Below are 26,660 nucleotides of genomic sequence, written 5' to 3'. Positions count from 1 at the left end.
GGGTGGCAAACTGGCTAAAGGATAGAACCCATAAAGTCAAAATCGCTGGAGCCATGTCAGACTCAAAGCCAGTGACAAGTGGTGTCCCACAGGGCTCTGTCCTAGGACCCCTCTTGTTCGGCATTTATTTCTCAGATGTGAAAGCAAACATGGGAGGGTTGTGGCTGACAAAGTTCGCAGATGACTGCAAACTAGGCGCCATAGTCGATACACCAGCTGACACATACATCCTACAGAAAGGCCTCACTGAAATGGACAACTGGTGCCGGAGTCATGGCCTTAAACTAAATGCCAAAAAATGTATAGTCATCCCCTTTGGGAAAAACAAAGTGCTCACAAATTATCACATAGGCGGTAACCCACTGAGTACGGAAAAAGTAATCAGAGACCTGGGGACCCAAGTCGATAGTGACCTCTCATTTGACACCCACGTTGCCAAAGTGGTTAGAAAGACTTTCTACCTTGCCCACCTTATCATGAAGGGATTCACATCCAGATCAAAGGAGGTCATTGTGCCCCTGTACTCCTCCCTTATCAGGCCCATGATTAAGTACAATGCCCCATTTGGTATGTACCTCACCCGGCACTTGCAACAGCTAGAGAGACCCCAAAAGTACCTCACCAAGAGGATCAAGGGTCTCCAACATATGTCATATGCTGCCAGACTAAAGAAACTCTAACTCTATTCAGTAGCATACCGCCTACTCAGAGGTGATCTGTGCCTGACATACAAGGCCATGTCCAATCAGGAATTGATGGACATGCTCCACCTCAAAAAATCCAAATCCATCAGAACCACGAGAGCTAAAGATTTGAACCTCAGCAAAAATATGAATAGGACATGCTGGAGGGACAGATTCATAACTAAGAGGCTTCCCATACTCTGGAACAGAATCCCAGTTCATGTTAGGCAGAGCCCCTCACGGAGTCTCTTCAAGAGAAATCTTGATGAGTGGATGGGAGATCGTAGGTTTACCCCAGGGGTCATCTCTGTGTCACTACTAGACAGAGGCACAGTAAACTAATTCTATTATGTAAGGGGGTCTTCACTGTGTCACTAATAGACAGAGGCACAGTATTCTAAATCTATTCTGTACACTTTTGTACCATTACATGGGGTGGCGAAAGCTACATCACTATGGCTAGGCTTATAAATGCCCCAGGGCAGATAGCCTAGTACCAAACTATGAAGAGATCTCCAGGTGAGTTAATAAATTTCAAAAAAAGTCCTGTGGGAAGACAAACTTTGAAATACAATAACAGAAAACATAGCTAGGGTTGTGAAAAGCAGCATAACTAAAGCACTCCTACTTTTTATCCTTATACTGAAATGCAATAAAAACTTGTTATATTAAGTACAGAGAGAGAAAATGTAGTACACCAATTCTTAGTATCCAAGCATTTCAGGAATGTAGTAATGGCAATAGTGCAAACTTGTGCTTGGGGGACACATGGGCTGAACTGGTACATGGGGTGTAACCAGAGATTTACATTTTGTACTCAAACCTAATGTTGTTGCTCCCACTACCTGGACAGGGACAAAACTATGACCAGGGTTCTTACAAGGTTTTATTGGCCAGGGATAATGAATGAAATTGAAAAATTCTGTGGTAGTAGCCAGGAATCTCGAAAAAAAAATCTCCAAATCCTCTTTTTAAAAGCTTTTCCCCATGCCCACTACAGAAGATGCCTTTAAATAGACTCCTTTGGACACAGTTGGGCCCACTGCTCAAGTCCAACAATGGGTTCCAACATAGTCTAGACACTGTGGACTATGCCACTAAATTCCCTGAAGCCATAAATCTATAGTGAAGGGATTAGTTTTGTTATTTTCCAGGGTAGAAATACCTAAAGAGATGCTTACAGACCAGGGAACCCAATTTATGTCCAAGGTTATGTATCAGCTACATCAGTGTTCTAAAATTCAGCAACTTAAGCCTTTTGTATATCACCCCTAGATGGATGGGTCAATAGAGCAGAACACTGAAGGCTATGTTAAGAAAATTCATTGAAGAAACTAGGAAAATACTATCCTGCTTACTATCTGATGTTAGGAAGATCTCCCAGGCATCAACAGGATTCAGTCTTTTTGAGCTGCTCTACAGCATATACCCTCTTGGCTATAAAACACAGCTAGGGAAATCAGGGAATAAAATTCCCAATTCATGACTGTATTGGAACCTTACACTAGCCTATAGTACAGGACAGGTTAAGGGTAGTAATACTAATGGTCTGATAACATATGTAAAGGACAAAGGCTGCCCAACAAGGTAAAATAGCAGAAGTTTAAGGCCTAGAGATCTTGTGTCCTGGGTAGTTGAGTTTTATTTATTTTATTTTATTTATTTGCAGTTTGTTAACTGGGTCAAAGGAGTGGTGTGAGACTCTTTTCAGCCTTACACTGGAAGAGGCTAAAAACAAAGCCTTTTCTATTCTATAATTCCTATTTCAATATAATATAGCACCCTCCCTTTTGAATTATCTAGCACTTCAGTGAGCTTTGAAAAGTTGATGGACGAGGTCTTGAAACCTCACAACTTCAACCATTATGAGCCTCCTAACTGGATTATGTAATCATACACTCTGAAGACAGCTGGGACTCTCATCTTCCCAGAGTACAGACTATACTGAATTCCCAATGGCAGACAGGACTGTAAATGCCTGCAAAAGTAAAGTGCAGATGATGGAGTTCAAATACCTGGGGTACTTAATAGGAAGAGGTGTTACTACACCTCAGCAAAAAAGTTGAGGCAATAAAGAAATGGCCAATCCCACATAGTAAAACAAAGGTCAGAGCTTTTTTAGGTTTGACGGGATACAATAATAAATTTGTTCCCCACTTTTCCACTATTTCATGCCTCCTCACAAACCTCACTAAAGGTAAAACTCCCATGAAAATAAAATGTACCTTACAGGCAATTGCATTCAAGTATTTAAAATACATTTTATGCTAAAAACTAGTACAAGCATCCACTGAATTTAACAAAACAATTTATAGTACATACAATACAGACTCATCTGATGTAGGCCTGGGTGCTATTTTATCTCAAATGTTTGATGCATACCTCCCAACCGTCCCAAATTATTCATTTTTTACCGAATTTTGGGGTCCAAAAGAAGGGGTGCCATGATTCCCGATTGGCACCCCTTCATTTCCGATTTCTTTGCCTTATTTTTTTATTTTTTTTAATTTTCGCGCTGTCGGAGCTGACGTCATCACGTGCGCGATGACGTCAGCTCCGTCAGCACTACCAGCCAGTTGGAATTGAGCTCCTTGAGCTCACGTCATCATTTCTGGCTGGCTGCAAGCTGTTGCTGCATTTGAAAAGCTTGCCGCCAATCCCATTCAAACAGAAACACTTAGCTGCCGCCTGCCTGCCATTCATTTTTAATTTGGACTGGGACTTATTGCTCGAGGGCCGAGAAAGAAAGCTGCTGTTTGTGCTGGGAGCCTGGGACTATCTGAGAAAATAATTTTATGCCGCTGTTACTGTATGATTTGCTGTTGCCTGCCCACTGCCTGTTTGTGTTGGACTCGGAAGGAAGTAGGGAAGATAACGGCGATGGCGGCATAATTTAAATTTTGCAGAGTCAGCCCACATGTGTCCCATCCTCCAGGTAAGAAAACAACTCTCTGAACTGTATTATGCCAAGAACTTTGTATTTTGTTTATTTTAAGTGCTGGCAAGAAAGAACTGTGCTGTTTACCCATCCCGTAGTTGTATTTGTCTGGCAAAAAAGAGCTGTGCTGCTAGCTTACCCGTAGTTGTACTTATCTGCATTTCCAACAAAGAACTGTTTGCTTGTGTGTTTACCCAGCTGTGTTTATCTGCATTGTTCACCGCTCAATCTGCTGTTCGCAAGTGTGTTTATCTACAAAATTCTACATTAATCAATTTGCTGCTCGCAAGTGTGTGTTTATCTGCATTAATCTGCTGCTCACAAGTGTATGACTGTGTTTATCTGCATTTCTAGCAATGATCTGTTTGCATGTTTGTCATGGATGCATCCACTGCTTTTGTTGTATGCACGGCACTTGTACTTGCATTTCAGCAAGCTTTTGGCATTTGTACATTCATTTGTGTTTCAGCAGATTTATTGAGCTTTATTAAGCTGAACGACAACATTTGTCCTTAGCAGTCGCTTCAGCAGTTTGCATTTGTCTTAACAGCAGCATTCGGCATTGCACAGCATTTGTACTTCCGTCCAAGCCATAACATCTTTCTTCTTCTTCAGATAAAAGATTGTCTTATATGCAAACAAGAGATTTCAAGATTTATTTCTAAAGGTAGCTTTGCACTTAAAGTTCTTTTAAGCTGAATGACAGCATTTTGTATTTTAGAACCCGGCTCGGCAGTCCACAATTAGCTCTTTTAAGCTGAACGGGTTTGTAGGCATTTCTGAATGGAGATTTATTTGTAATGGCAGCATTGTACTTAGTTAAGTTAGCTCATTTAAGGTGAATGGCAGCATTTTGTACTTGGAACTCAGCTCGGCAGTCCGCAATTAGCTCTTTTAAGCTGAACGGCTTTGTATGCATTTCTGAATGGCATTTTTTTATATTTATTTTATTTGCCATTTATTAACTGGGTTGCTCTGGCTGGGCAGCAGTTCACAATTAGCTCTTTAAAGCTGAACGGCTTTGTATGCGTTTCTGAATGGCATTTTTTAATATTTATTTATTTTACTTGCCATTTATTAACTGGGTTGGTCTGGCTGGGCAGGTGCCCTTTTTCAGCAGAGACCCAAGGAGAAAAGCTCCATTTTATTTGTATGCACAGCATTTGTACTGGAATGGAAATGTGAATTGTTTCCCAGCAGATTTAGGTGTGGGTGATTTTGTATGGCTTTCCAGCATATTTAGGCGTCTGTGATTTGTATGGCTTTCCAGCAGATTTAGGCAATAGGCATGTGTGATTTGTGTGGCTTTCCAGCAGATTTAGGTGTGTGACTTGTATGGCTTTCCAATGTGGAATTATTTAGATCACTTTTTGCTTCTACAGAAATTGTGCATATGTACTGATACTGGCTGATTGTAGAAGTTTGAGTAGACTTTTATGATGGAAATGTTCTGACTTGGGCAGTTTTGTCATTATTGCTTCATGCATTTTGTTTCATTGCATAAAGTCAGGAAGGTGTATCAAAGAACAAATGTATGTTTCTTGTTTTGTGTGCAAGGGGCCTATGATTCGAAAACAGCCCAAAGGTAATCTTTATCCACCACCGGCCAGATGCATTTTCTTTGGATGTGGTGTGGGTTTCAATGAATATGAAGTTTTAATGCCAAGTCTATTTTCATTGTGAGACAGTATTGCTTTGTTTAGCAGATATCTGTTAGTGTTTTGTGCATTGTGCTCCAAAATTTAAGAATAAATCCAAATAATCATTGTATAAGTAAAGCAGTATGCACACATTAGTGTTTATGGTAAATGTGGTGAAATCGCCAGGTAATGGGACATTGGAATGGCTGCAGGGGGTCAGTGGTGCCATATCTTGGTTGTCTGTTCTTCAGTTTGCATTTGAAAATTGATACCCCACAATTCCATTGGTGTGGGTGGGGCTACGTAATTATGTATGCAAATTAGATTTTAATCGGTGTACAGATTTGTAACTATTTTTCATGGGCTTTGTCCAGATTTTTGATGTTTCCAGGTTGAGAGGTATGGTTTGATGGCAAAAATCACCTTATTTGCTTTCTCAGCAGGAAGATCTTCAAAAGTAAAACTAAGAACTCCACAACTGAATGGAGTGCCTAATTACTAAGTGGGCACTGGGATCAATTAGATATTACTTAATAGGTGGAAAATGTAATTTACTAAGCAATAATGCTCTCTTTCAGTGCCTTGATCAACAGAAAAGAAGGAAATGAGCAATTATGCTGATCTGCTCTATTTCTGCAACCTTTTAAAGTTAAGACACATCCAACTAGGATCAAACCACCAAAATTCAGATAGTCTGTCAAAGGTACACAGACCATTTCTGTGCCATAGAACCAATGCGGTCAAGCTGTGGGGGGAGGGGGGTGGGGTCACATGTAACTTAATGTTGTAGTTCTTCCCAGTAAAGGATGGAAAATGCTTGAAAGAAAGGCAAAACTAAGTACAACTCTTAAATATAATGCTAGTTAATACTTGTATGATAAATTAATAACTGTATTTCTAAAAATAATACTTCTGAATACCTGAACTGAATGAACAGAATCTGGGATACATACCTTTAAGAGAAGTACCTGTGGCTGACAGGAGCATTAACCATGTTATCAGCAATAATGATGGAAAAAGTTATATAAAAGAAGGGCTATGATTGCCAAAACATGAGAAAGTAACCACCTTTGTCAAAGGGAGCATGAAGACCAGAGTGACAACTCTGAGGAAAGACAGAATCCAATGTTGTTACGTTTCATTTGATTCAACATAAGGGAGGTCAGATCTGACTGGATCAGACTTCACCAGTGAATTTAAAGCTTCCACAGTTCCAGGGCTCCAACTCCTCCCCTACCCATAACTCCTTGAACTCCATTCTAATAACTCAGATCTCGTATGCAGTCTGAAGACTTCAGATGTATTTTGAAGGGGCTCTTATATCCTTTCAAAATATTTATCCATTTTTTTGGTACTTGATAGCTTAGTATAGCTTATTTATTGGTTCTCCCCTGTCTCCTCTTCACCCGAGAGAGTTTTTTTCTCTCTAGTTTGTTAAGTTTTCAATAATGATGTTTTCTCCTCTAGCGCTGTTAGGCAGAACTTTCTGGTGTCGGTACTAAATAGCTGTAATATTAGTAAGTGTTATTAACTAGTTGAATAACAGTGTTGCGTCTTTAGATATTTACATTTAGTGGTTGTACATACATTACTGTGTTTTTGTGGTTTGAGTACTGTTTAGCGAAAATGGCTGAGTCTCAGGCTTTCAAAAAATGTTTTGACTTCTGAGTGCGGGCGCAAGCTTCCCCCACAATGTCCGCACACTTTGTGTGTGTACTGCCTGGACGCTGCCCATTTACATACAAAATGCAAGTCATGTTTAGTCATGTTCATTCTTTTAGTGCTAGGGCAATGCAAGTTCGATGTGACAAATTGGTAGTGAGAGGTCTCATCCCCCCTCAGACAGAAACTTTGTTATCTGGGTCTTCTTCATCTGCCTCCTCTGCTAAGAAACAGGACAGGGCTAGGTCTTCTGACAAGGCTGCAGAAAAAGACAAAGAAGAGGAGAAAGAAAAAAGAGAAAAAGACAAGTTTCTTTTGTCTACCATCAAGCACTCCTCAGATCCAACAGTACCAGTCGGACCCCTACCTTTTCTCATTGGTCCTGGTTCTCACCAGAACTGGTAAGCCCGAAATTGCACTCTATAATCCTGCAAGAAAGGAGATATTCCAGGAAGTCATCAGTGGCTTCTTCTACTCAATCATCTCGGACCTTAACAGCGTATGATATCAACAGGATGATGAGAATGTTTTTGAGGATACAGATCCAGCTTGGGATTCTGTCAGTACCTTCCCCTGGAAACATACTGACCATTGGCCACTATATCCTTCCACTTTTTTCGCATGTTGTGGTTCATCCTTTGGTACCTACAGTTTTGGATCTGACTGACCCCAAAGTGCCTCAATCAGGGGTGATAGTTCAATCTACTTTGACACCAACAGCTACTGTATCCCTCTTGACTCAGATACCTTTGGATCGGGAAGGGACTCAGAGCCATGGTGTTGGTGCCATGTTCTGAGGGGATGGATCAACCCCGATAATCTCAAAGTCATCTCTTCCCCACGGTGTTATCGGCTCTAGACAGCTCAGGACCAAGGTCAGCTTCGAGGCTTGCACTGGTCAGGGTCAAGGGTTCTCTCTACTCTCCAGATCCTGAGAGATCTTCGGCTCCAGTGGCAACTTCGGCCTTTGAGGTTGTTGAACGGGTTTTTGGCTTACCCAAAGAGAAGGTCCTTTTTCCTAGTTCGGTTCCATCCAAGGCCAAAATATAGCCTGTGATATCACCTTCTCTTCATCCTGCAACACAGGAACAGTCAGGAACACAGGCTTTTGAAATGACTTGCTACATCAGCTCACAGTCTGATTCTGAACCATATGTCCTCCCAACAGAATCAGTTCACAAGAAACAGACATACAAGCGAAAGCACAAACTTCTCTCCAGAGTTTTTCAGAGAAGATATAGTCTTGGAAGAAGGCGAGGGCTCACCCAGGTTAACCTCGGAAGATGTAACCTTTGGTAAAATCAATGAACTCATGAAACAGAGTGGGGTATGCTCCACTGAAGATCCCTCATGAGACAAATCTGTATTTTTGGAAGCCTTCCATTCTGGCTCAACATCATCCTGGTTGGTACCACCCACTGACCCATTGGTTGACCTCATGACACAATGGACCCAGATGTGGTGGAGCCCATACCCAATAAATCAAATGGACTTTAGCAGCTCCAAAGACAGGAAACACTGGAGTAAAGGCCTACCAGGGGATGCCATGACTGTAGGAACAGCCATGAAAAAGGAACTGTCTGAAGAGAGTTCATCTCTCCATCCTCCCAACAAGGAGTCCAGGGCCTTGGCCAAATTCCAGAAATGGACATACTCATCACTGACCTTTGCACTCAGGACACTGAACTATTTAGTTCATGTCATCAGATTTCAGAGGGACTTTGCTAATGAAATGTCCAAATCTCTCTTTGTTGTTTTGTCTGCAGATGTCCAAAAGACTGTGGACTTCCAGCTTTCTACTCTGCAGTCAACTTCTAACATAGCCATGCATCACATTTCTAATGCAGCCAATGGCTAATACAGAGCAGCAGTCACAGGGCTTATTGTAAGACTGCATGCCTGGATACGTCTTTGAGATTTCGTGGAAAACTTCAAGACATCCTTCATCAATGCCCCCTATGATGCTTTACAATTTTTAGGCCCAAAGTTAAAGACACGTTGACCAGGAACCAGAAGGATGGCAAGATTCTCCCTGCAGTAGACATCCATTTTTTCCACCTCCCCAAAGATCGTATTCCAGGAATCAGTGGGCTGGGAAAAAATATGCGGTTTTGCAATTCAGAGTTTTTTTACCAGGATTCTCCTGATGATGGTATTGGGAGCAAATAACTAGAAAGGGAAAGGTAATAGAACGGGAAGAGGCCAAGAATTTATTTGGACTGCAGTTTAGAGATTGCCTTCCCTTATCAAGGAATGACATCAGAGTATAGGCAAAGAGAAAGAAATAGGGGTCTCCTAAATGAAAGACCACAACTGGTAGAGTTTTTAACAGAATCTAGAACAGAAGCTGCTGTTAAAAAAGGAATGATTAGTAAATCATACAAATTATTGTATGATAATTATAAGACTCAATCAGAGGAGATTAGAAAGGATTGGGAAGAGAGACTGGATAAGCAATTAGAAAGGACTGGGAAGAGAGAGTGGATAAGCAATTTACAAAGAGACAATGGGGGTATATATGTATATCTCCCAAATATGCAACAAAATCTAGAAGATGTAGGATCTTTGCCTGGAAGTGTTTACATAGGTATTTTTATACTCCAAGTAGACTCCAAAGAATTGTTCCTCAGGTGGATAGCAAATGTTGGAGGTGTGATGGCCAAGAAAGAGGTAGCTGGGAACATACCTTTTGGAAGTGTGATGAGCTGGCAGACTTTTGGGATTCCCTGCTGACCACTGTGTCAGAGATGCTGGGTGAACAGATTGGACTGAGTGGGGAGATGATTTTTTTTTTAGTTATGCTACAGAATCAGAATTGCCTAGACATAGTAAAGCCTTGCCGAGTATAATTATGGTGGCTGACAAAAAAGCAATTACTAGAAGTTGGAAATCAAAGTCTAGACCAACTTTACTAAAAGTAGTGAATATAATAACAGATATAAAAAAACTGGAATTGGGATCTTTAGAAAAGGGAAGGAGCAAACTACATAGGAAAAATGGGAATTGTGGGAACAATATATGCAGAGCAAAAATAAGGTTTAAGAGGCAGGATTTGAATGAGCCATATAATGCTTAACTGACAATGGCTGGATGGGTTATAAGTGATGTATAATGTTTACAAATACAGTTGTTTCAATGGTATCTGTGATGTAAACTATTTGCAACTAAAGTGGTATAGTTTTGTTTGTTTTTCATTTATATAAATGTAAGATTGCCTTTGTCATATGTGTAAATTTAATAAAGATGTTTGGGGGGAAAAAAGGATTCTCCTGGTGATAGACCTCCATGTGGCTGAGGTGGAGGAAATTCCAATGGACATCACCCTATAGGCAGAGGCAAATTGCATAACCAGGGCATCCATGCTCCCTTTACTAAGAGGCCCTAGTAGCATCCCTAAAGGGTTGCCCAACTGCTGCCCTTTGGAGACAGACAGGGGACAATTATCCCTGCACCCCCAAGCCTGGAAAAACATAACAAAAGGCACAAGGGTGCTAAAGATAATTTTCAAAGGCTGTTTCATCCTTTTTCTTTTTCACCCATAAAGAATAAAAGTGATTCCATTCTTAACACCCATTCAATGGGAACCAGCAAGAGTAGATATTTCCAAACTGCTAGAAAATAACAGTCATCCAACTGGTCCCCCCGGACCTGTTAGGATTTGGAGTCTACTCAAGGTACTTGTAAGTGCCAAAGAAAACAGTGGACTTGAGACCAATTTCAGTCATCTCAACCAATTCGTAAAGCAGACAAAATTCTGGATGGTGACAATTCAGTCCATATTGCCTCTTCTGAGGAGGATGATTGGATGTGCTCAGTAGATCTTCAGGATACTTACTTCTTCTTCTTCTTTTGGCTTTTTCCCAGTTAGGGGTCACCACAGCAGATCAGCTGTCCGCTCATAATTGGCAGTGGAGTTTTACATTGTTGAGTTCCCAGCCCGGCACCCAACCTTCCACAGAAGGCACACACACAAGCGCATTCACACCTACAGCCAAATTAGAGTGTCTAATCCACCTACAGCATGTCTTTGTGATGTGGGAGGAAACCGGAGCACCCAGAGGAAACCCTCGCGACCACAGGGAGGACATGCAGACTCCGCACAGAAGGCACCCCAGCCGAGGATCTAATTGGAGAACCTCTTGCTATCATGTGAAAACAGAGATGCACTCCAGGAGATCCTCCATTTCCAGCTGGGAGCCAATCATTACCAGTTCAGAGCCTTTCCCTTCTGTCTCATCACAACCCCCAGGGTGCTCATCAAGATAATGGCAGTGGTAGTGTCGCACTTGCATCTTCTTGAGATCCAAGTCTTCCCTTATCCAGATGATTTGCTCCCAACTGCTACATCCAAGCATCTACTGTTACATAATTTGGACCTTCTGCTCCAGTGTTTACAAGATATAGGCATAACAGTGTATTTCTGCTAGTGTCAATTGCTCCTTACTGAACAGACAGAATTTATCGGTTGCCACCTCAACACAACTCTGCAAACTGTCAGTCTCCCCAACACAGAGTTTTATCTTTTGCTTCTAACAGCCACACAGCTAGTACATCATCCTTATCCTCCAGCATGATTAGTCCTACGTCTGTTAGGTCTCATTGGCTTGCTGAATTCACTGATTCTAACTGTTACAACAAGAAAATACTTCAGTGGATGGTAGCAGTCCAGTGGTTTCAGAAATTTCACCCTTTACATGACAAGATTTGTGTCACAAGAGTTTGCAGGCAACACACTGCTTGGTGGATAACCTCCCCTTCTGTAACAGCAGGACAACACATTCATACAGATTTGCCAATAGTGGTAGTGACCACGGATTCATCCCTTCTAGGGTGGGGGTGAAATTTGAATGGAAAATGATCCAAGGGGCATGGTCAAATTTAGAGGCCAACCTTCACAACAGTGTCTTGGAGATGATGGGGGTCCTTCTAGCACTGCAAGAAGTTTAGGATATCCTCCTCAAGGGTATAATTTTCATACAGACAGACAGACAATATGGTTGTCGTATGGTACATCAGCAGACAAGGAGGAATCTGTTCTTACACCTTGTGTTGAGGGGCCATGAGGGTTTAACAATGGGTGATGCCATCACACCGTTTTCTGACCGCAATGCACATTCAAGGGTGTCCCAATGCGCTAGCGGACAAGTTGAGCAGGATTATCCTAACTCCTCACAAGTGGTCCCTCAATCCAATGGTAGCAACTTTAATTTTCAGGTACTGGGGCCAACCCTGCTGCAACCTTTTCGCCTCCTTCCTCAGCAAAAAGTACAGCAGTTACTTTGCCCTGTTCTCTCCACAGGGACAATCACCAATGGATGCTCTGGTCCACACTTGGCCCCTGGGTCTTCCTTATGCTTTTCCCCCATTACCTCTAATGAACAAATTCATTTAGAAAGCCAAATAGTGCAAGGCCAAAGTAATCTTCATTGCTCCATTTTGGCCCCAATAAACATGGTTCCCCTTTCTGTGGCCTGTAATAGTACATCTTCCTTGGATGCTGGATCAGTATCTAAATTTCTGTCTCACTCATCCAGACTGCTTCATCTGCATCAAACTACCATGAATGAAACTAACCGCTTGGTTCCTCCAATTTTGACCATAGCCAGAGACGCCAGGCCAGGCCTCCCAATACAGTTGTTGAGATTGTATAGACTTCCCAAAAGCCTGCTACAAAAAATGTTTATAATAGCTAATGGAAAATGTTTTCTTTTTGGGCTGTAGCTAAAGGCTTGGGCCCTTTTTCTGCTCCCATACCCTCCCATCAAGGAGTTCTTATCTAAACTTTGCCAACAAGGTCCTAGTTACTCTACCATCAAAGTTCAAATGGCAGCAATTTCCAGTTTTCATACTGGACAAAATGATACTTCAGTGGCCTCCATAATGATTTCAAAAGCTTTTCTAAGACAAATCTTTCTGTTGCGCCCTCCCATTACAGATCCAGTCTCTCCATGGGATATTATCACTAAGCTCCAAGCTCTGAATCAACCTCCCTTTGAACCCGTGGCCACAATAGATATCAAATATTTAAGTTCAAAAACAATTTTCTTAGTAGCAATCATTTCTGCCAGACAATTTTTGGAATTACAAGCACTTTCATGTAAACCTCCCTATCTGTTTTTTTTTCATAAGGATGGGTTTCTCTCAAAACTAATACATCCTTCCTTCCAAAGGTGACATCCAAAGCTAACTTAAACCAATCCATAGACTTACCAGTATTATTCCCCAAATTCTCAAATAAAGGAGAATACATACTACACGTTAGATTTTTTTGTCAACTCATTTTATATCTTATAGGACAATACAATTCAGGAAAACTGATCAACTATCTGTTGCCTTCTCAAAGTCTCAACTTGGTAGAGCTGTTGTGAAAGTTATACTCTAGATGGCTGCCAAATTGTATATCATTTGCCCATAGTAAGATGGGTTTAAATTTACAATTCAAACCAAAGACTCACTTAACCAGAGCAGTGGCTACCTCAATGGCCTTCTCCAAGAGACTACCCACTGGTCACATTTGTGCAGCAGCAACTTGATCTATCATTATAAACTGGGTGTACAATCCAGGTCTCTCTCCTCCTTTGGTTCCTCCATACTCAGGAAGGTCTATCCTTGCTGCCACCCAGAAAAACAGCTTGGGAATCTGTCCCATATGTTGAACTGGATGAAAATAGATAACACTGGATATGCACGTTATGTACTTACCATAAAAATAAGTCCATGTTGTCTATTTTACGTCTGGTTCAACCTTCCCCTTCCAGCTCCCATCTCAAACTAATCATATGTATATGTATATATATATATATATATATATATATATATATATATATTATATATATATGTGTGTGTGTGTGTGTGTACATACAGTGGTTATAAAAAGTTTACATGCCCCTGTTAAAATGCCAAGTTTTTGTGATATAAAAAAATGAGACCACAATAAATCATTTCAAAACTTTTCCCACCTTTAATGTGACCTATAACCTGTACAATTCAATTGAAAAACAAACTATCTATTAGGGGAAAAATATAAAAAAAATAAACAACAAACAATATGCTGGTTGCACAAGTGTGCACACCCTTAAACTAATACTTTGTTGAACCACCTTTTGATTTAATTACACCACTGAGTCTTCATGGGTAGGAGTCCATCAGCATGGTACATCTTGACTTGGCAATATTTGCCCACTCTTCCTTGCAAAAGAGCTCCAAACTGTCAAATTGCGAGGGCATCTCTTGTGCACAGCCCTCTTTAGGTCACCCCACAGATTATCTATTGGATTTAGGTCTGGGCTCTGGCTGGGCCATTTCAAAACTATAATTTTCTTCTGGTGAAGCCATTCTTTTTTTGATTTGGATGTATGCTTGTGGTATTTATCGTGCTGAAAGGTGAACTTCCTTTTCATCTTCATCTTTCTAGCAGATGCCTGGAAGGTTTTGGGCCAAAAGTGACTAGTATTTGGAAATGTTCATAATTCCCTCCACCTTGACTAAAGCCCCAGTTCCAGCTGAAGAAAAGCAACCCCAAAGCATGATACTGCCACCATCATGCTTCACCTTGGTGTTCTTTTGGTGATGCAAAGTGCTGTTTTTATGCCAAACTTACCTTTTGGAATTGTGGCCAAAAAGTTCAACCTTGGTCTCATCAGACCATCAGACCATAACACATTTTCCCACATACTTTTGGGAGACTTGATGCATTGTTCTGCAAATTTTAGCCTGGCCTGGATGTTTTTCTGTGCAAGAAAAGGCTTCCATCTTGCAACCCTACCCCACAGTCCAGACATATGGAGAATATGGGAGGTTGTTGTCACATGTAGTACACAACCAGTACTTGCCAAAAATTCCTGCAGCTCCTTCAGTGTTGCTGTAGGTCTCAGCAGCCTGCCTGGCCAGTTTTTGTCTTGTCTTTTCATCAATTTTGGAGGGACGTCCAGTTCTTTGCAATGTCACTGTTGCCCCATATTCTTTCCACTTTTTGATGACTGTCTTCACTTTGTTCTATGGTATATCCAATGCTGTGGAAATTTTTTTGTACGCTTCTCCTGACTGATACCTTTCAACAATGAGATCCCTTTGATGCTTTGTAAGCTCTCTGCGAACCATGGCTTTTGCTGCAGCAGGCAACTGAGTAAATGTCAGGAAAATCCTACTAGGACAGCTGAACTTTATTTGGGATTAATCAGAGTCTCTTTAATTGATGGCAGGTGTGTACCCAAGAAGAATGAATGCTGTAATTAAATCAAAAGGTGGTTCAACAAAGTATTAGTTTAAGGGTGTGCACACACAACAAAGTATTAGTTTAAGGGTGTGTACACTTATGCAACCAGCATATTGTACGTTTTTTATTTTTTATATTTTTCCCCTAACAGATTTGTTTGTTTTTCAATTGAGTTGTACAGGTTATAGGTTACATTAAAGGTGGGAAGAGGTTTGAAATGATTTATTGCGGTCTAATTTTTTTATATCACAAAAACCTGGCATTTTAACAGGCTGTGTAAACTTTTTATACCCACTGTGTGTGTATGTGTGTGTGTATATATATCAACAAACAAAACAAATCCCCTGTCCAAAAAGCACACACACAACACAAGCACACCAAAAACCTTACAAACACAACTATCTATGCACTAACATTAACCCAAACCCTAACCCTAAGGTCCGTCACTATCGCACACTCACCTGACCCGCTCCCTAACCCTAACTCACTTAATCCGCCCCTAACCCTAAAGTCCGTCACTATCTCACACTTACCTTACTCGCACCCTAACCCTGCCATCCGTCACTACCGCATAGTTACACACTAGCACTCATTTGACATGTCTGTGTTGTCAGCATCAAGATTTTCAACTGTCCGTCATCTCCGTTATCGATCTTCCGGTGTCGGTGTTCTTGTCGGCGTTTCCAGCTTTCAGCGTTATCAGGTAAACCTATATATATATATATATATATATATATGCATATAAATATGGGAGTATAATTTCCCATTGAACGGACACGTTAACAGAGATATTGGCCTTAAGATGGGAACTCGGCCATGTGGAAAATGCAACATGTGTAAATATATCAATACAGGAAGTGAATTTACAACACCATATTTGGAATATACACCCAAGTTTCTTATATGTGCTACATGTAACACTACTAATCTAATATACCTAGCCACTTGTAAGAATTGCCAAGCATTCTATGTAGGTCTCACCTCTAGAAGGCTTAGGGATCGTATTTATAATCATACATATGACATCAGAAAAATTACTCTAACAAATGCTTTAGCTAAGCACATTAGTCTTAATCAAGATCATCATTTTGATTTTAGAGTGTTACAAATAATTAAACCCTCAGTGAGAGGTGGAGATAGAATGAATACATTAGCTATGGCAGAGCTAGATTGGATATTTAAACTACGAGCACACATAGAACCTGGATTAAATATTAACATTAGTATAAAACCAGTATTGGAAGCACGTAGATAAGATTATATGTTTTAGATAAAGCTCAAAATGGGAGATATTGTTTATATATTATACATATAATAGTCTTGTTTCTATTGATATAATACTAGACTTTTTATCTTATATTTTTTACTGATAAAAATTCTGTATCTATTACATTTATCTTTATATTTATATGTGCTAGGCTTTATACATATTGAATAGAACAACAGATTATATAGTAGACACTCAATCATTGTATTAACTTATTTATATTTATATTCATATTTATAGGGAGATAGTATTTGAGATGAATTGATGAGTTATAGTGCTTAGATACTTGTTATTATGCACTATTCATAAGCACATAGGACAAGTTGGATATATGTATTATTATATTTCTATTTTTATACAGTATCTTTTATACAGTATTTTTTATACAGTGTCCACATAGCTGGCTATATACATTAATTATATTACATTAATTATACTACACAATATGTGCTCCATAACTGATTCTTAATATTTTATATTTATACACAAGTATGCATTTTTAGCTATGTTATTTCTATTATACACTTGATATGTAGTTTGGCTACATTGAAGATAAATACTGCACGAATATATATTTTTTAAACTACTATTTTTAAAGATATAAGGAAATTGTCAACATTTTTATATATAAACAATTTCTTACATGAATATTTTTTTATATATATTTTTTATACAGAGTGAATACATATATTTAATATCTATAGAGATATATATTTGCATTCTATTTTATTTTATTTATTTATTGATGTAGCTGCTTTAACTTATGTCAACAGACTAAGGAACAGAAGTAGAATGATGGAATGTCTGTTTAAAAAGTTTAACAAATGGTTCATTGTTTGATTACTTGATTAAGTAATTATTATAATTGTTTGATTACCTAATTATGCTGCTCAGTTGAGTATATAAGTAGGGTGATTTTACTTATTAAATTGTAACCTGATGAAGCATACTCGACGTATGTGAAAGCGCTCGTTTTTTGTCTTGCATTGTGGAATAAAAGTTTCATTCTCCTTTATCGTGGTGGATTCCTTGGCTTTTGTCTAATAATTAGTTTAAGGGTGTGTACACTTATGCAACCAGCATATTGTACGTTTTTTATTTTTTATATTTTTCCCCTAACAGATTTGTTTGTTTTTCAATTGAGTTGTACAGGTTATAGGTTACATTAAAGGTGGGAAGAGGTTTGAAATGATTTATTGTGGTCTAATTTTTTTATATCACAAAAACCTGGCATTTTAACAGGCTGTGTAAACTTTTTATACCCACTGTGTGTGTATGTGTGTGTATATATATCAACAAACAAAACAAATCCCCTGTCCAAAAAGCACACACACAACACAAGCACACCAAAAACCTTACAAACACAACTATCTATGCACTAACATTAACCCAAACCCTAACCCTAAGGTCCGTCACTATCGCACACTCACCTGACCCGCTCCCTAACCCTAACTCACTTAATCCGCCCCTAACCCTAAAGTCCGTCACTATCTCACACTTACCTTACTCGCACCCTAACCCTGCCATCCGTCACTACCGCATAGTTACACACTAGCACTCATTTGACATGTCTGTGTTGTCAGCATCAGGATTTTCAACTGTCGGTCATCTCCGTTATCGATCTTCCGGTGTCGGTGTTCTTGTCGGCGTTTCCAGCTTTCAGCGTTATCAGGTAAACCTATATATATATATATATATATATATATATATATATATATATATATATATAAATATGGGAGTATAATTTCCCATTGAACGGACACGTTAACATCTGTTTAGTTGATAGAAATAGGTGACAGACGTGCAATTCCTGAGTAGGGGAATACTCCCTTTCCCCAAGAATTATGCACTCTTGGTGTTAGTACATACAATTTGCAGGGGGTCTACAGGGAACAGCTTCCGATATGGGTGGTGCAGAGAGGCTTGCTCCCTGAAAAAACACTTGGTTTAGCCCACTTCACAGATTTTCTGGAGCATACGTACAGTGTCTCAATGCTCCCCGTTTCAACATTAGTAAGTCAATGCTCAGAACATCAGTGTTGTGCCTGTTTGACTACAAGTTACAGATCCACATGTGTATAAATATATAAACCATCACAGGCAATCAGACATCTCACAACTGTAGGCACCTTCTTTTTCTGGCGCACTGACCAAATCTGTTGTTTACCCCCGTTGTAAGATAGGTGAGACAAGCACTGAGAGGTGCCACCATCTGGTTTAGGAGGAAGGGTTCTACTGATTATGTATCTTTACTCCCTCCCTCCCTCCTGCTGTGCTTTGACTTCCACAGATGCTTGACTCATAAGGTGCATGAGTGTTTCCTCCTATAATAACTCCCAGTATGTGGCATGCTACTAAAGCAAGCATGGCTTTTATGGTTCTTTCAGCGGATGAATAAATAATGGCCCTTCCCTCTAAGGCCATCAATCCAATAAATGCTGCTTCTCTTTTACTTCTACTGTGACAACACCTCCAATATCTGGACTGCCAGCTGAATCTAGATATTCTAGTGCAAATGTCAGGGCTTTATATCTCTTAACAGTGAAGCTGGCCCTTCAGCCTACCAAAAGCTCCCAGTCCCTTCTGTCAAACACCAGCTAGTACCTGGCAGAAGAGCTTTGCCGCTTACCACAAGAGGGAGTAAGCCTGATCAGACCACAAGGAAGTCCCTAAGCCACCACAAGCATACCTTATCCACCCTTACCCACATGCTTCATGAAGAACCTGGGGTTCATCTAAGTCATTGGAAAAGAATGGAAAATGGGAAAACCAAGGGAAGAGGTCCCAGCCCGATGAACAGCCTAAGCAGAAAAGTGATCATATAATACTTCAAAGCCAGCAGGAGAGTTATTCCAGCTGAACTGACCTGTGGACACAACCTTGGGCTGTCCTACTCAGAGGCTGCCCCTCCTCTAAATGAGAAGGGGAATGGGGGCTAGCCCAGGGCAAAGACAGCCAGAGACTCCAGTCTACCACAATGAGGGCTGCAGCAAAGCACCACCCAAAAGGCAAAAGATTCACAAAACAGGGAATCTCTCAACCACAGATGGTACAGAATTTGGCTCTAGGCAGAGAAGCTCTTGGTCAAAGGAGGGGCACACACAAGCTCACTACACACAATACTGAATGGTCCTCACCCTCAACCAGTAAAAAACCCGAAATACCTCCCTCCTGAAAAAAAGTAAGGTCAGAAATATTCCTAAAGAAGAAACAGAATTGATGATGAGTAGCCCACTTTGCACCGGACACCACCCTCAAGAGAACAGGGAATGGGCAAAACATGTCCATTGCTTCTGTGGCATTCCATAGAACCTAGCCCTCAGTCCTCACAGTGAGGTCTGTTCAAGTGGAAAACTGATAAGCCTTCCTGTCTCTAATGCTAACATCCATCAGCCAAGGCTGAGATAAAAGGCATTCCAAGGGTGGGCAGCACCCAAACATCATGGCTATTTCAGTTCACAGGGCCCAGAAGGTACACATTTCTGCATAACGCACACAGGGTATCTCTCCTGAAATGGATGGGTAGAGACAGCATATATCTAACTTGCCAAAAGTATAACTGACATGAAGGAATTTAAAGAGGTCCTAGATAAACCTGAGCTCCCCAACAGGATTCACAGAAGAGGATCACGCCCTTCAATCCCCAGCAAATGGCAAAAGCCCAACCATTCTGGGACTCAGTGACAAGATTTTGAGCACGGGAAAAACAAGGGTCCCCATCACCACCATAAGGAGCAGAGAAGAGATGGACCCATGAAAATATCAAAAGCACCAGACAGCAGGTCCCAGGGCCAACAGCAGTAGGGATAGGGTGAAGACATCCTCTTCTAAGCAAAATGACCAGCCTTCATCAGCAAAGAAGTGACTCTGCAGCATGTGGCCCACAAAGGGTACCTCACTGTTCAACTCAATGAGATAGTTCCATTGGTACTCCAGACAGATGCCCTACTCCCAAAAATCGGCTTGGAAACCAGAGTAGGAGTCTATGAGAGACCTGCATGCAAAGAGGCTGGGAACCAGAGAATAATGCCTGGACCTGAACCTAAGGCTCCTGGTAGGGCCTTCTCTTCCTCCAGAATGAGTAAAAAAGCAGCTAGTAAAGAAGAACAACCCCTGAAACATTGGGGAACTGCCCACAACTAAGCAGACACAAAGCAGGGACTGGAGTCCTTGCCTAAACAGGCCACTCCTGTCAAAGGGAGAACCTAACAACAAGTTTTCCAAGTTATTCTTCAGGAGAAATGAATGTAGTCAGGCTGAATGATAAAGGTATATATACCGGTGAATAATGAAACGTGATACAATTTATATGAATTTGTTGTGCTAATGGGACTTGTAATCTAAATTTGTATACTTATGTCAATTGATATAATTAGCAATGGTAGCTTGGAGCTTTTTTCTCCAGGCAACCAATGAAAATGAGGATCAACCCAGTTAGACAACCGACTCATCAAACTATGCCTACATAAATGAATAAAAAATAAAACAGCATGCATAGTGATTTTAAATAGTGTAAAGAACAAGATCCAAACTATGCAAGCAACAAAACAAAACTGGTGAGTGTGGGGGAATGATTGAACTTCTGTACTCAACATGTGACATCATGTCATGCAGTACCATGAGTGTTTGTCCTTGAGTATAGGAACTTCAAGAAAAAAAAGAGATGCCAAATGCTGACTGCTAGAAAAGTAAACCTAACCAAAGGACTCATCAAAGAGGGTGTTCTACATTGGAGTCTATGGTGCAAAGTGACGAAGCCAGGATTGCTACCGAACAGTCCTTCATTCAATTAGAAGCTGTGATGCTGGAGTAGCCAGCTTTGGAAGGAGTAGATTGAAGGGACTGTGTCTGCCCACCCCTCCAAGGAGAATGGGTCAGGGGTGTGTGCTGGTGAATCGCCCATTAATAAATTCCCAATTGAGAATGAGGATATAATAGGAGTTGACTGCTTACAAGCAAGGGTGGAGCCACTTAATAGTAGCTGTGATGTCCCAGCACTGGCCCAGTAATAAAGGAGCCTCAATCCTCACCACTGACAACAGTGGGGTCATACACACTGGGAGGATGACAAGTACACATACAGTAAAGTGCAATTTCCCTTAAGAGCACACAGAGACCACAGTCAGTCTGGGACTGGTTTCTCGCTCTTTCTCCAGATCCCCAGTAAGACTTCCACTGGCACAGCTATAGGGTTGAGATCTCAGCTGGGTGGCCAAGGCAAGACCTCCAGCACCCTCTCTGTCCAACCAATGCTTCTTGTCCCTGCCCATGTAGCTGACACAGACACACACAGTTTGAGATTTGATTTACACACAGACAGACGCGCACACACACACACACACACACACACACACACACACACACACACACACACACACACACACACACACACACACCTGGGAAAGTCTGGCACAGGTTTACTAGCTATGCCTCCTTCTGCCCAGACTATAAGGTAGTTTTCACTGCCACCAGTCAGCTCCATATCAGCTACTTTCAGGCCCTTAGCAAAGGGTGTCTAATCTTACCGTGTAATTTTACTTTCTTTTTCCTTCGGCTGTTCCCATTAGGGGTCGCCACAGTGGATCATCTGTTTCCATTTTTTTTCCTGTCCTCTGCATCTTGCTCTGTCACACCAACCACCTGCATGTCATTCTCACCACATCCATAAACCTTATCTTAGGCCTACCTCTTACCTGGCAGCTTCAACCTTAACATCCTTTCCCCGATATACCCAGCATCCCACCTCAGCACATGTCCAAACTAACGCAATCTTGCCTCTCTGGCTTTGTCTCCAAACTGTCCAACTTGGGCTGACCCTCTAATACACTTATTCCTAATCCTGGCTACCCTCATCACACCCAGTGCAAATCTTAACATCTTTAACTCTGCCACATCCAGCTCTGACTCCTGCCTTTTTGTCAATGGCACTGTCTCCAACCCATATAACATAGCTGGTCTTACTACCCTCTTGTAGACCCTCCCTTTCACTCTTACTGGTACTCGTCTGTCACAAATCACTCTCAACACTCTTCTCCACCCACTTCACCCTGCCTATACTCTCTTTTTAAACTTCTCTTCTACACTCGCCATTACTCTGAACTATTGATCCCAAGTATTTAAACGCATCCATCTTCGCCAAATCTACTCCCTGCATCCTCAACATTCTTCTATCCTCCCTCTCATTCACACACATATATTCTGTCTTAGACCTGCTGACCTTCATTACTCTCCTCTCTACAGCATATCGCCACCTCTCCAGGGTCTCCTCAACCTGTTCCCTACTCTCACTACATATCACAATGCCATCTGCAAACATTGTAGTCCACGGGGATTCCTCTCTAATCTCGTCTGTCAACCTGTCCATCACCACTGCAAATAAGAAAGGACTCAGAGCTGATCCTTGATGTAATCCCACCTCCACCTTAAACGCATCTGTCACTCCCATTGCAGATCTCACTGCTGTCACACTATCCTAAGAGTAAAATCCCAGGATGCAAAAAACTCCCTTACTAGCCTCAGTAAGAAACTGAGATGCCTCATAAAATCCTCCAAAGCTAGTTATGAAAATAAAATTGCCAAAGATTCCAAAGACAACCACAAAGCATTCTATAACTATGTCAAGAATCTAAATGGCAATGCTCAGATTTGCTCTGAGCTAAAACAGAATGGCAATAAACATACTGATCCAAAGGATATTGCCAATATCCTGGCAGATCGATTCAATGCCAACTTCACCCCCCTCTCACTCCCTAAATGGCCCATCTCAATACCGGAAGATTGCCAAATTCCAGTAATAACGGCCACACAGGTACAAAACGCACTCTCTAAAGCCAAGAATACAGCATCCATGCGACCAGATGACATCCCGGGCTGTGTACTACATGAACTACAATATGAACTGGCACCTCACCTAAGTGTCATGTTTAATCATAGCCTCACCTCAGGTTTCGTGCCCACTGAGTGGCGCAGAGCTACAGTTATCCCAATCCACAAGGGGGGCTCCACCTTGGATCCCGGAAACTACCGTCCCATCAGTCTGACAAGCCTTATCTGCAAGGCCATGGAGCGTATTATCATGGAACTTATAAACAAAGACATTGGCAACCTTCAAACACTGGACCCCACCCAGTTTGGGTTTGTGAAGGGCCGATCTTGTCTCCTGAACCTGATTGACTTCTTTGAATCAGTCTCCAGAGCCATGGACAAGGGTAAGGTGGTCCACACAGCCTATCTAGACCTTGCCAAGGCCTTTGACACCATCCCCCACTCTGGAATCATAGATAAACTTACTAAGTTGGGTATTAATCCCTATGTCACCCAATGGGTTGCTAAATGGCTTACTGATAGAACCCACACTGTAAAAGTAGCCGACTCCAAATCCAGCTCCAGACAAGTGACAAGTGGAGTACCTCAGGGTTCAGTCCTGGGGGCACTCTTGTTTGGCATCTACTTCTCTGAAGTACAGGTCAACACTAAGGGACTCTGACTAACAAAGTTTGCAGATGACTGCAAACTGGGAGCCATTATTGAATCCCCAAATGATGTGGATACTCTACAAAAGGGCCTTACAGAAACAGATGCTTGGTGCCAGAGCCATGGGCTCAAGCTCAATGCCAAGAAATGTATTGTTATCCCCTTTGGGAAAAACATGTATCCATGAATTACCATATAGGTGGCAGTACACTAAACACAGAAAGTGTGATAAGAGACTTAGGGACACAGGTGGACAGTGGTCTCACCTTCGATAACCACATCGCCACAACAGTCAGGAAATCCTTCTATGTGGCACACCTCATCACAAAGGGCTTTTCATCCAGAAAAAAGGAGGTCATTGTCCCACTGTACTCATCCCTCATTAGACCCATTATAGAATACAACGCCCCATTTGGTATGTACCTCTCAAGACATCTGCAACAACTGAAAGGCCTCAGAAATACCTCACTAAAAGAATCACAGGCCTAAAGCAGATGCCCTACGCTGACAGCCTTAAAAAACTCCAGCTATACTCTGTCGCATATCGTCTACTCAGAGGCGATCTCTGCTTAACATACAAGGCCATGTCAAACCCAGAGCTGTTGGACATGCTACACTTAAAGAAATCCCAATCCCTCAGAGCTACACGCTCCAGGGATCTAAACCTTGTCATCACAATAAACAAAACATGCGGGAGGGATAGGTTCCTGACCCAGAGACTCCCCAGACTCTGGAATAGATTGCCCATACATGTCAAGCAGAGTGCCTCTTTGGACCTCTTCAAGAGGAACCTTGACGTTTGGATGGGAGAAAGGAAATTCACCCCAGGGATCATGTCAGTCACCCTGCTAGACAGGGGTCCAGGAAAGTAAATAATGTGGGAAGAAATAGCCAGGGAATTGTTATGGCTAGGCTTGTATAGGCCCTAGGGCTGATAGCCTAGTACCAACCTATGAACAACCTATGAACCTATAATCCTTGTACATATCCTGTACCACTCTTACATACTTCTCTGCCACTCCCGACTTCCTCATACAATACCACAACTCCTTTTGTGACAGTAGCATCATCATCTGTGTAAATTATATCCCCACACTACACCACACCAACTGCCCACACTATACCAGGGCATACACAGGAATGTTGAGGAATACAGAAAAAAAACACTTCTGGGTGCCAGTGTGGTGGCTATGGTATGGTCAATTTTCAGAGAGGCAATTGTGTGCCAGTCACCAAGATAATCATCAGGTGTGGAGTGATAAACATGTTAATACAAATGCAAGATCTATATAAAATATTTTCACCACATTTTACAGGCTGCTAGATGCAAGATTCCAGACAATGAGATGTTGTTATAGTTTTCATTGCATTTAGCTCATTAATTAAGTTTAATAACGTTCTTCTTAACATATGATGCTCCAGTTGGAGATTAACTCTTTTCTAGTACCTACATATTTAGCTGTATGCACTTAATCAGTACAAGGTTAAATACTGTACCTGAAATAACACTGATTATTTCACTGTACTGAGGTTTAAAGTATGAAGACCTGATACTAGCTATCATTACTATTACTGGATACAAACCTACCATTTTGTCCTTTTGGCCTGTTTTGATGGGGACAAAATAGAGTAAGATATCCTTGCACAGATTTGGAATTTTGGATCTGGAATACTGAAGAGTGCACGCTATTTCCAGAGACTGTATGATTTTGAACAACCTGCTGCATATATTTAGAAATTTAAAGTGCATATGGCTGATTTAGAGTAAAGGTATGCGGCAAATGAAGCAATGATATAATGCCTGGGATACTGTGTGAACCCTTGGATGTACACACACACACACACACACACACATATATATATATATATATATATACATACATACATACATACATTAAGTATATTACATTAATAATACATGGCTTGCATTCTATAAGTCACTCATTTTTCCTTATTGATTTCTTTACTTTTTTTTTTTAAGAATAATTAAAAACGTCCAAAAACTAATAGGCACAAGACAAGACGAGCGTACACTGCAAAGTCCAACAAGATTTAATAGCTGAGTAAAACAAGCTTACAGCAATCAGTAGTCAGGTGCACACTCCGGTAACGGCCAAGCAATAAAAAGTTAAAAACGATCTGGCTGCACAGAATCCAAGTCACAAAGTGTAAAGCACTTTTCGTTAGGTAACACTTCTTCTAACGACTTTGTGACTTGGATTCTGTGCAGCCAGATCGTTTTTAACTTTTTATTGCTTGGCCATTACCGGAGTGTGCACCGGACTACTGATTGCTGTAAGCTTGTTTTACTCAGCTATTAAATCTTGTTGGACTTTGCAGCGTACGCTCGTCTTGTCTTGTGCCTATTAGTTTTAAGAATAATTCTCTTTATTCCTGTACAAGACTATGCAACAATGCCATTAATAAGAATATTTATATGAATGTATTTTTTATCCAATGTTATATGTTTAACACAAATGTCAAGTTATGTATATGTAAACCTTGTATTTATAATTATATCATTGTTACATGTTAAATGTGGAGCTTTTCTCCCCGGGCTTCCACTGAAAAAGGATTTTTGTCCAGTCAGACTTTCCTGGTAATCAAATATAAAATAAAAATAAATAGATAAACAAAAATACATAGGTATAGTAACTTGGCAAACTTTACTATGGACAATACTCAATGTGTAAGTCCAATGATAAAATTCTACACTAAGAAAGCATGTTTCCTACAATCCTTATGGAACCTGACTTTCTTTGCAGTGCAGATAAAGCCTAGA

General features: G+C 40.9%; 1 protein-coding gene across 1 annotated transcript in view; it reads right to left on the bottom strand.

The window, feature by feature from the left end:
• The window catches only part of LOC122795779 (endoplasmic reticulum aminopeptidase 2-like), a 1,481,589-nt gene that overhangs the window by 350,182 nt on the left and 1,104,747 nt on the right, over nt 1-26,660 (bottom strand). The gene's annotated exons all lie outside the window — the stretch shown is intronic.

This window comes from Protopterus annectens, chromosome 2.part2 (genome assembly GCF_019279795.1).
Source record: "Protopterus annectens isolate FY-2018-M chromosome 2.part2, PAN1.0, whole genome shotgun sequence".
NCBI lineage: Eukaryota > Metazoa > Chordata > Ceratodontiformes > Protopteridae > Protopterus > Protopterus annectens.
Note: the sequence above shows the minus strand (reverse complement) of the source record. Positions and strands in the feature narration are given on the sequence as shown.